Raw genomic sequence first — 11,626 nt, 5'->3', positions numbered from 1 at the left:
AATGAGGCAATAATAATTAGTTCAAATAAAGTATCAAAAGGAAGAAAACATATGGTTTTATTGAACAAAATTGTTAAAATACATAATGTATTATAAACAATAGAGCTAATGTACATTACGCATTACAACAAAGGCCTGCAGAGGGCGCCAATGGCCTGACGATTGTTTTTTCACATTACTGTGCGATCTAATCCTTGTTTAATATTGACCAAGCACCATTTAACTCAAATGTCCCACTTAATCATAAATATTTGGCCATTTCTTTAGGACAGAAATGCTATAGCCACTGTAATTAAACGAATATGTGGACATCAAAACGTGTAAACTCAGAGTAAGTGTTTGAGCTTTTATTTTGAAACTGCGATGTATTCTCCTGAGTTTGCGTAGATTTATAAATGATTTAGCTTACAAATCTGATGAAATGGCGCACGTTGCGTTTCCCAGATGGACGTTATAATAAACCCAAACTCGCAACAACATGCAGAGATGGAGTTTGAGACGCTCCACGCATGTAAATGATAACAGTTCCTGCGGAACTACTGTGAACTGAGCCGCTGTGTGACGCATGTACTTAACCTACCCGCATGTAGATAATTAAAGCACATATACTTATTTAATTAAATTGTAGCGTTTGTGAATTCACAATTATGCTTAATTATTATATTTAAATGGGTGTAATATATCATGCTACCTTGGAAAACAGACTAATAATGTGTTTTATACATTCTCGTCTGTGAAATGTGCCACTTCCGGTATTTTGCCGGTTAGTTGACGCAAGCAAAATGAAGTCGAGGATTTAAAAAAATCGAATAGTCGAATAAAATAGACGAGTCACGACAGCCCTACTAATTATTATTGGCTCATTGCTATTGTATTTGTATTTTAAGCTTAGGTCTATTTTTATTACGACAAAAAATTAGTTATAATTATCCGATTACTCAATTAATCGTCAGAATAATCGACTGATTACTCGATTACCAAAATAATCATTAATGCAGCCCTAATTGTGAATATTGCAGTGCTTTTTATTTGGTTAATGTTTCTGTTGAAAGAATCCTGAAATTTTTATTTTAAATTGTAATAATATTTCTGATATGTTTTGATAAAATAAATGCAGCCTTCTTTCATAAATAATAAAAAAATATATATATATATTTGTACTACTAAAGTCTAAATCTAAAACAAATTAGTTTGTTATTTTGATATATTAAGAGAATGTAAATTAAAATTATTAAATATAATTGGTTTAAAACCAATATTGTGTAAAACGTGTTGATCATTTTTACTTTTATTTCTTAAGTTAAAGATTGTGACTATTGTGGATGTTGAATAACCTTTAAAAGCCATTTTAGAGAGAATGTAATTATCACAGTGTATATTGAATCATTACATAGCTGACAAATACTGCTTTTTATAGATATATTGCTCTGACTCTGTTTGTATCTACTTCTATCTCAGTTTTACTTTAGATACTGTTTGCATTTTACTGCATAGTACTGATCATAGGTTTCCTTAAATTGTTCTGTTTGTTCCTCTCTCATGCAGCATGCCAGTGTAATGGACACAGCTCTTGTGTCAATGAGAGCGTGTGTGAGAGATGCGAGGACCTCACCACAGGCAAACAGTGCGAGAGCTGTATCTCCGGTTACTATGGCGATCCCACAAACGGGGGCAGCTGTCAACGTAAGTCTAAACACAAGCCCAGGCCAAAATACAGTTGACTTCTGCTGCCGGTTTGATAAGTCTTAACTGTATGTGTGTGTTGGTCATTTGCAGCTTGTAAGTGCAACGGCCATGCCAGCATGTGTAACTCTAACAATGGCAAATGCTTCTGTACCACCAAAGGCATCAAAGGAGACCGCTGCCATTTGTAAGTGTGTGCTCTCACACTCGTTCTGCCTCAGTCTTGTGAGGTTTTCTCTGCTCTGCCATTAGAAGTAATTTGTCAAATGTACGACGGATAGCTTATCGTTATCTTCTCTATATCAAACTCTGTTCTTTATAATTCTACTCATTTTCACTCTGGGCTTTTGTTTCGTTCTGTCCCTCAGGTGTGAGGTAGAGAACCGTTACCAGGGCAACCCTCTGAAGGGAACGTGTTATTGTGAGTATGTCAATGCAGCGGCTGATGGCTGTTCATATTGTGGCTATTTGAGTAATTTAGTCATTTTCAGAACTAGTCATTTTGTCCTTACCTGACTAAATCAGACAGAAAACACAAACCTGTGCATGTGTCAGTCAATCTGGGAAAATATCCAGATTTTAAGTATATCGTTTTTCAATATTACTTTTTCTCCTCTTCCTCTCACACACAACTTTATCTTTATCTCTGACGCACAGACACTCTGCTGATAGATTACCAGTTTACCTTCAGTTTGTCTCAGGAGGATGACCGCTACTACACTGCCATCAACTTTGTGGCAACTCCAGATGAGGTGCGTTACGCTGAAAAGACTTTACTGGTCAAAAAGTACTTTTTTTTTAATTTTATTTTTTTTCTTGTGGAGTCATGGTCAACTAGGTGTCAATAAACCAAGGCTGACAGTTTACCTTGATTTGCAAACACAACAACAGACACTCTGCTGATAGATTACCAGTTTACCTTCAGTTTGTCTCAGGAGGATGACCGCTACTACACTGCCATCAACTTTGTGGCAACTCCAGATGAGGTGCGTTACGCTGAAAAGACTTTACTGGTCAAAAAGTACTTTTTTTTTTATTTTATTTTTTTCTTGTGGAGTCATGGTCAACTAGGTGTCAATAAACCAAGGCTGACAGTTTACCTTGATTTGCAAACACAACCAATCTTGATATGATCAAATAGTGAACCAATTTGATTGACATGCAGTTGGACGTCTGATGTTATTGTTATCCATAAAGCTTTTTTTTTCATAAATTTATTCAGCAATTCACTGTTGAACAGAGGAAACAATACAGCATTAAGGGGGTTTACCAAGGACACATTCTTAAAGTGCACCTATTATGTCCCTTTTTACAAGATGTAATATAAGTCTCATGTGTCCCCAGAATGTGTCTGTGAAGTTTCAGCTCAAAATACCCCACAGATCATTTATTAGATCATTTTGAAAATGCCTATTTTGAGTGGAAGCAGAAACACGCTGTTTTCGTGCCTGTATCTTTAAATGCACATGAGCTGCAGCTCACCGCCCCTTTTTTCAGAATAGGTCTGTGCCTTTACAGCTTGTACCTTGGGTACTCTGCCAAAACAAAACGTCTGTTAGGTTTTGATTATCATGTCTATCGCGCTAAAATCATGCGTTTTAAAGCCATATCAGTTTAAACTTTTGATATGCGCACACATCCGAAGCACGCGCACAGAAAGCGACTGTCACACGGCATGTGAGTACTAAACTAAGTTCTCTTATGACTTATTGCACTTAAACTGTCAAATACACACAAGTTTATGTTAAATACACACAAGTTACAAAAACACAGTCGCTCATGTCTGTGAAGGCAAACTGCTGGGAAAGAAATTGCATGTTTATGTTAGATCTGTGTATTAAGTGACAGCAGCATAATATACAGTACCTGCTGCTGTCTATGCTGTTAATATGACCCAAACTAAATAAAAAAGGAAAATCACTCACTGCTCTTGAATGATTTCTGTAGCTCTAATAAGATGACATTTCTTACTTGAATGCTGCTTTTAAATGCTCTAGTGTGAAGATAAACATGGCGAATTGTGTGCGGCTCACTCAGGGCGGGGTCTCTGCTAATACTGCAGTGTCCATCAACAGTTGTGGGTGGGGCTTGTAAAATGTGACGTCACTTTTTACAGACACTGGAAACGGCTTATTCTGAGACACTGCTTATGATTTATGGGGATAAAAAAAGAGCAGGTGGAATTTTACCATTATAGGGTGGATGTGTACACACACTGCCAGCACGCATTGATGTTCAAACAACATATAAAAGTGAATTTTGCATAATAGGTGCCTTTTAATTAAAATTGAGTAGAAAAATGATAGAAAAGTTTATTAACTGCCATAGATCATGCCTTATGTACTTTCAGTGAGGTCCGTCTCGAATTTTTGAAGATTTGTGACACATAGTTTGCATTTTTGATTAAATAAACGCAGCCTTTGCAGAGATCTCTTTCAAAAACATAAAAAATTTGGAACAACTGTGTTGTTATATTTGCAAGAAATTCGCCATCAAAATATTTTAAATATTACACAAGCGTCTATTAATGTCTATAGCGTCTATTAATGTCTATTTTTATGCAATCTAGTGACTTATGTAATAAAAGGGATTTTATCATTTCATTTTGTTCTTGAGTTGAGTTAAAAGCGAGACTCAAACAGAAGACACATTTTATGTGATTCATAAATTTAGATAAGCATCAGTTTGGAAAGTAGATTATGCTTTAACTCATACTGCTGATATGCCATCGTATAAAAGCTACAGCAGTTTGTGGACATTTTGGCTTATATAATACATTTGAGAAGTTGTATATTTTTCTTTGAATATTTCATATACTGTCATTTTTCCGTCTGAATGTTTTTTTTGGATTTCTCTTGCAGCAAAATCGAGACCTGGACATGTTTATTAATGCCTCAAAAAACTTTAACCTCAACATCACATGGGCAACCAGCTTTGCAGGTATGGAGCCCCGACATGTGTTAAACATATATTTTAAGCACATCATAAATGTGCTGTGTGTGCAGCTGAAACTCTCTTCCTTCCTGTAACCCTGCATTTCTTCCTTTCTGATCAGCTGGGACTCAAGCTGGTGAGGAAATCCCTATAGTCTCCCGCAACAACATAAAGGAATTCAAAGACAGTTTCTCCAATGAGAAGTTTGATTTCCGTAGCAATGCCAACATTACCTTCTACGTGTATGTCAGCAACTTTACCTGGCCAGTCAAAATCCAGGTGAGCAGAGTCCACACATTATTGAGTCCGGTGATGTACACAGAGAAAAATATCACGTCTGTGTGTATGAGCGCTGTTTAAACATCAGCGAGGGTCTTTGTGTTTTGTTTTGCTATCTTATCTGTAAATTCACAGAGGCCGTGTCCTTTTATTCTTTCTCGTATATCTTTGGCCTTTTCTGTCTGGTCTGGAAATGATTTGGCAGAGCTTTCCTTTCCCTCCCTCTTCTCCTCTCATCTCTTCTCCTCCTCTTTTCCTTTCCCCCTCCTCTCTTCCTTTGCTTTGGAAAGTGATCTAACCTGCCCTCCTGTGCTAGGACGCTGAAACTCAGAGTTTAGTTTGATTCTCCGTCCGCTGTTCTAGAGCACGTTCTCTCCTCAGCTCATGGAGAAAGGGTGAATTTCACACAGGTAACGCCCTTATCGTCTCTCTCGTTCGCCTTTCACCTCTAGCTAATTTTTGGCTGCCACGTTTCGTCTAACAGGGATTGCATGTGTGGATCCGAGCATGATTGCGGGCAGGAGGGCTTGTGCCATGGTAGCTCTGGAGGACAGAGGGGTTGTTGTCAGGCGTTTAGAGGAGAACGACGAGAGGGATTGGGCTGGAGAAAAACTCTGTAAACATGGCAGGCTGAGACTGAGAGTGTCAGGAGGAATGTTAAGTTGAAACACATGGCTCTTTGAGAGAGAGAGACAGGGAAGAGCCTGAGAGGAATAAGAGAATCAGAGAGATCAGAAAGTTCAGAAGAGGCACAATTCCAGCCTTCTGTTTCTGGCTCTTGTTTTCGTTTTGCCTGTGGTCAAAGAGTCTGTGCAGCCTGTGTAGTTTTTGGCCAGCGGAATGGAAGCATGTGAATCTAAACAAGAGTATAGTAGGAGCGTTCATGTGTCGAGTTTCTGTGTGAGAATTTAATTTAAAAGCAGAATTTCGTTGATCTTCATGAAAACATTTACAGGTCACATATCAACCCCAAATCCAAAACTTTTTTATTAAGAATCACATGATTGAGAAGTTCATTTACCTTCAAATTCTTAATAATACCAAAATGGATCCAGACATTTGACTTTGTGTTTGCATTTTTAAGTTTTTAATTGGTGTAAATTAATCATTACTGTAAACCAGTGGTTCCCAAACCTGTCCTGGAGAACCCCCTGCCCTGCACCTTTTGTATGTCTCCCTTATCTAACACACCTGATTCCACTCATCAGCTAGTTAGTAGAGACTGCAAGAACTAAATTGGGTGTGTCTGATTAGGGAGACATACAAAATGCGCAGGGCAGGGGGTCCTCCAGGACAGGTTTGGGAACCACTGCTGTAAACAGTACAACAAATGCTGCCACTGTATCTAAATACTGTTGAATGGAAACCCATTTTTGCCTCAGTTGAGAAAAAAATATGATATCCTTGTCATAATGAGAAAGTTTCTCATAATTATGACTTGGTATCTCATAATATTGAGAACATTTCTCAAAATGTTGAGAAAATTTCTCGAAATAATGACTTAATCCACACATGCGCAGTGCAAGAGTGACGGCACGCTAGTGACATCTGTTGATCAAAGCCATGCAGGAACACAGCAAACATTGCTTTGTTCTGTAATCTAAAGTGTATAATCTGTAATTAAATAATGATTTCAGATCAATTATCTCCATGTAGTCTTGTTCATTTGTATCACTTACCAAGTTACTCTGCCAGATAGTTCATGGCTTCAAACATTCCAGACTAATATTTCAGTTAAGAATCCCTTTTATGAAGATTTGATGAAGAAATGGAAGCCATTACACACACAAACTTAATAAATATTTATTTTGATGATTTATTAGTTTTATTAGCTGTCCCTTTCATGCATCACATGCATACACTGTTCATACAGTAAGCCATCTCATTTCAAAAGCGCAAAGCATCGTTGTTCGTTACCAAGGCAACCGCTTAGTCTTGGTCTTTAGCGTCCCGCTTCTTGCAGGACAAGTGCTTAACGTGAAAAAAGCTTAACGTGGCTTGAAGTACAAAGACAGACTGAAGCAAATTCAGTACACAACTTAATGATCATGCATACTGTATACAGGCATTCAGCTGGACCCAAAATATGAATGCAATGCAAAACTGTAATGCTTATTCTATAACCGTTTTCTATAGGAAAATGCTTAACGTGCAACTTTGGGTGTTGCGTTCAAATTCTGGGCTCTTATGCTTACCTTTATGCATGATCAATAATATTGTATCCTGAATTGGTCATTGTACTTTAAGCCACATTAAGCATTTTTCACGTTTACATGTCCTGCAAGGAGCAGTGTGGGACTTATTATGTCCAAAACCTACTTTTGCAAACTAGTTTTTTGCCTGATCAGAACCAAACCACTGGATAAATATTCTCTGGACAGTGAATATCAATAATTATCAAAAAAAAGTTTATATTTCAACTCACTGTCGCATGTTCGTAAGGGGAGGGGCCATTTTTACTAAAAGGGCTATAACTCATGAACGGAATGAGATATGTCCACCAAACTCAGTACACGTGTATGAGCTCAATCTTTGGTCAAATAAAAAAAATTGCGCAGCTCTGCCACTTTGTGGCGCTAAAAAACAGCTGTAACTACACAAGCGTTAGTCCAATTGACCTGAAAATTGATATGCAGTGTCTTTGTCCAATGTGCCATAAGGGTCTATGAGGACATTGGCGTATCTCAAATTATTAGTTTTATTAGCTGTCCCTTTCATGCATCACATGCATACACTGTTCATACAGTAAGCCATCTCATTTCAAAAGCGCAAAGCATCGTTGTTCGTTACCAAGGCAACCGCTTAGTCTTGGTCTTTAGCGTCCCGCTTCTTGCAGGACAAGTGCTTAACGTGAAAAAAGCTTAACGTGGCTTGAAGTACAAAGACAGACTGAAGCAAATTCAGTACACAACTTAATGATCATGCATACTGTATACAGGCATTCAGCTGGACCCAAAATATGAATGCAATGCAAAACTGTAATGCTTATTCTATAACCGTTTTCTATAGGAAAATGCTTAACGTGCAACTTTGGGTGTTGCGTTCAAATTCTGGGCTCTTATGCTTACCTTTATGCATGATCAATAATATTGTATCCTGAATTGGTCATTGTACTTTAAGCCACATTAAGCATTTTTCACGTTTACATGTCCTGCAAGGAGCAGTGTGGGACGCTGAAGACCAAATGGTTGCTGTGGTAACGAACAAATAGGCTTTGTGCTAGTGAGATGAGATTGGGCTACTGTATAAACATTGTGGGCCTATGCATGTGATGCATGAAAGTGACAGCTAATAAAACTACCAAATCATCGAAATGAACATCTATTCATTAAGTTTATATGTGTAATGGCTTTCATTTCTTCATAAAATGTGTGTGATTTTTGTTGGAATATATTCCTCTATATCTGTTTGAAGCCATGAACTATCATTGTCTGGCAGAGTAACTTGTTGGTAGGTGCTACAAATGAACAAGATCACATGCAGATAACTTACCTGAAATCGTAATTAATGACAGATTATACACTTTAGATTACAGAACAAATGTTTGCGGTGTTCCTGCATGGCTTTGACCAACAGATGTCGCTAACGTTGCATTGCGCATGCATGGATTCATTCATTATTTCATGAAAATAAGTCATTATTTCGAGAAAGTTTCTTGTTATTTCGAGATGTTAAGTCATTAATGAGAAAATTTCTCATTATTTCGAGAAAGTTTCTCATTTAGAGAAAATTTCTCGTTATTATGAGATGTTAAGTCATTCTTATGAGAAAGTTTCTCATTATTTCGAGAAAGTTTCTCGCTATGATATTTTATACCCCGAGTATTATAATATATTAACTCATAATTATATACTAAGGCATAATTACAAGAAAGTTTCTAAATATTATGACATAGTAAGTCGTTATTATGAGAAAGTTTCTCAACATAATGAGAAACTAAGTCATAATTATGAGAAATTATGACGTACAGAATTATATTTTTTCTCAAAGTGGTGGGAACGGGCTTCCATACTGTTGAAATAACAATTATTAGGGGTTCAAGCACGCAGTGCTGAAACCCTATTGTAATTGTTAGGATTTTTATTATTATTATTATTATTATTATTCCGCCGTAAAACTGATCGTGCAGACCAAACCGTAACTCCTAGAGACTTGAAACTTGGCCAGATGGTAGACCTCAATTTGGGGAGAACCCATCAAAGACTCAGCTCAATCGGCCAATAGGGGGTGCTACAATGATCAAAAACGCGTGACCCCCTTTGTGATTTTGTGTCCTGGAGGTCACGTTTTTCCGCAAGTTTGAATTATGTCCAAAACCTACTTTTGCAAACTAGTTTTTTGCCTGATCAGAACCAAACCACTGGATAAATATTCTCTGGACAGTGAATATCAATAATTATCAAAAAAAAGTTTATATTTCAACTCACTGTCGCATGTTCGTAAGGGGAGGGGCCATTTTTACTAAAAGGGCTATAACTCATGAACGGAATGAGATATGTCCACCAAACTCAGTACACGTGTATGAGCTCAATCTTTGGTCAAATAAAAAAAATTGCGCAGCTCTGCCACTTTGTGGCGCTAACATAAAAAACAGCTGTAACTACACAAGCGTTAGTCCAATTGACCTGAAAATTGATATGCAGTGTCTTTGTCCAATGTGCCATAAGGGTCTATGAGGACATTGGCGTATCTCAAAAAACAATGAAGTTTGAGCACCTATTAGACGAGATTAACGGAGGCCTTTTTGGCAGATTTTGTCCTTTGGTTAGCTATAACAGGCTCGTTTAAAAAGGGGGCATGGCCAAATATGCCGAACAACATATAAAACCTAAACAAAAACTCGAAACTTTATGAACCTTGGAGAAAACATGTGTCAGATGACTCTTAACAAGCATGCAAAGTTTCATGGAGATCGGACCATAGGTGGCGCTATAACAGTTAAAAAGGCCTCAAAACACAAAATGTTTATAGAAAATGACCTTAAATTGTAGAACATGTTCATATATTCAAATAAACACTAGATCTTCATATCATATGATAGATCTCCTCATTCTGAGCAACTTTGCCTCTGGGACTAGTGCTGTCAATCAAATTGTTCATTAAATATTCTCAATTATGTTAAAAACCTACTTTTGCGAACTAGTCCTAGGTTTTTCACTCAATCTTGATCAAACCACTACAGAACAATTCTCTGGACTCTCTAGATCAATAATTATATAAAAAATATATAAATAAGTTTGTCCTTTTGGTAGCTATAACGGGGTTGTTTAGAAAAGGGGCATGGTCAGGTGTATGCAAAAGCCTATATCTCCAAAACAAAAATTCAGAACTTCAGAAAAGAAGGTGAGCACTTGTGACTAATGTTATGCAAAGTTTCATGAAGATCGGACCATACGTGGTGCTATAACATTTATAAAGGCTTTAAAAACTTGATCTAGTGTACACAAAAATCTACAACACTTAAAAGGAAAGTCAAAACATCACAAAACGATGTAAACTCATGCATTACATGATTCTAAACAATCATGCCAAATTTGATGGTGATTGGATAGAAACTGACACTGTAACAGTTATGAAGGTTAAAAACACTACATATCTATGCTTCATTTGCTGAAAGTGGAAATACAACCACTAGAGAGCAGTAATGGATCACTCATTGGCTCATTCTATCACTCATATAGTTATTTTCTCAGTTTTTATTTAGGTACTGATGTTCAGAAAGTTTAAAATCATTATTATAACATTTAAAATCACATTTATTCAAGGTTTACCTCTTCATACAGACATATCAGTTTTGACAATTATGCCACATTATGATGAAATTTAAACCTGTAAGTCATTTCAAATATCTATAAATATATATATCTTCAACATAATTTGTATATGTGTGTGTGAGCATGCTTAGTCTGTATTAAGTAATAGAGTGTGTTTTAAGTAATATAATTCAACCTTTTCATTACTCTGTGTCATCAGATTGTCCATCATGGAAGTGTTCTGGTGTCAGCCATACATTTCTCATGTCAAATAGAAGTGTGATTGTATGTTATTGAGTTTATGAACTTATTAAGATATAATTAGGATAATTATGAAGGAATTTGTAAAACTAATTTATATAGTATTACGATCATTTCAATTCAAAGTGCATGATACAAAAACAGTTAAAACAACATTATTAAAAATATTTGTTTTATTATATTTTGGTTGTTTGTGTACATTTAAGGCAGAATTTAAGGCACTCATACAAATAAAAAAATGTTAAGTATGACAAAAAAAATACATGACAGAATAATTTTTTTTTTCACAATATAGTGTATGAAAATAAAAGTGGAAAAAAAATTGTAAAGCAATATTCAATTTTAATTGTTTATATATATAAAGATATGCAAAGTATTTACAAAAGAAAAAAATATATATTAAAGACAAAAATATGATTGTGAAGTTTGGGAAACATTTGACATTACAGAATTTAAAAATACATTTTAAAACGAAGTACATCAAAAAGTAAAAATAAGACTAACATATAAAGAAAGAAATCATCCATTCATTAAATTTCAGTTCTTTCCATACATTACAGTCAGAAAATGTTTTGAAGTACATCCAAAAATCCAAAACGTATATAAATGAACTCATTTGAAAAGTAAAACTGAAAAATATGCTGTAATTGCAAATAAACGTCCATTCGTTCGTTCGTTCGTTCATTCATTCATTTCTGCAGTTTTAAGTATTTCTA

General features: G+C 36.0%; 1 pseudogene; it reads left to right on the top strand.

The window, feature by feature from the left end:
- LOC107556910 (attractin-like) overlaps positions 1-11,626 on the top strand; it is a 155,739-nt pseudogene that overhangs the window by 59,602 nt on the left and 84,511 nt on the right.

Source organism: Sinocyclocheilus grahami, unplaced genomic scaffold (genome assembly GCF_001515645.1).
Source record: "Sinocyclocheilus grahami isolate Dianchi unplaced genomic scaffold, SAMN03320097.WGS_v1.1 scaffold583.1, whole genome shotgun sequence".
Taxonomy (NCBI): Eukaryota; Metazoa; Chordata; class Actinopteri; order Cypriniformes; family Cyprinidae; genus Sinocyclocheilus; species Sinocyclocheilus grahami.
The sequence above is the reverse complement of the archived record's forward strand: the minus strand, read 5'-3'. Positions and strand labels throughout refer to the sequence as shown.